At 60.9% G+C, this 381-nt stretch overlaps 1 protein-coding gene across 2 annotated transcripts in view; it reads right to left on the minus strand.

Annotated features, from left to right (window-relative positions):
* Positions 1 to 381, minus strand: part of ZNF407 (zinc finger protein 407) — a 553482-nt gene extending 553101 nt beyond the window's left edge. For both annotated transcript variants that reach the window (XM_006168115.3, XM_027768125.1), the window contains exon 1: positions 65 to 381. The gene's annotated coding sequence lies outside the window, so the exon portion shown is untranslated. The remainder of the gene's footprint in view (positions 1 to 64) is intronic.

Here is a 381-nt window from a genome sequence, read left to right on the forward strand (position 1 = left end):
CCCCGCGCTGACGCTGGACGCCCCCCGCCTCCAACCCCCCCGCCCCGGCCAGAGAATAACTTACCTGTTTGCCGACAGAATCGCTCCTGCTAGCCCCTCTGACTGACTCCTCCGGCTCACCGTCTTCCCTTTGGGAGGAAAGGGTGGGACTTCCTGCCTCTCCGTTGAGCGACTTCCGGCGGTTCCCAGGATGATTCCGTTGTGGATGGAGCGCCGCACGCCGCCCCCAGAAGACAGTGTCTGGGACCTAGTTAACTGAAACTCAAGTCGAATGCCTTCTTTTTGCCCCGAGTGGCTGGCGGCCCCGTGTTCCGTCTTGTTTACAGTCCATCACCTCTCGCCGGAAGTCACTGGGAGATAAAATAGGAAGTCCCACCCCTC

The sequence above is a fragment of the Tupaia chinensis genome, unplaced genomic scaffold (assembly GCF_000334495.1).
Source record: "Tupaia chinensis unplaced genomic scaffold, TupChi_1.0 Scaffold145592_1, whole genome shotgun sequence".
Lineage (NCBI taxonomy): Eukaryota > Metazoa > Chordata > Mammalia > Scandentia > Tupaiidae > Tupaia > Tupaia belangeri.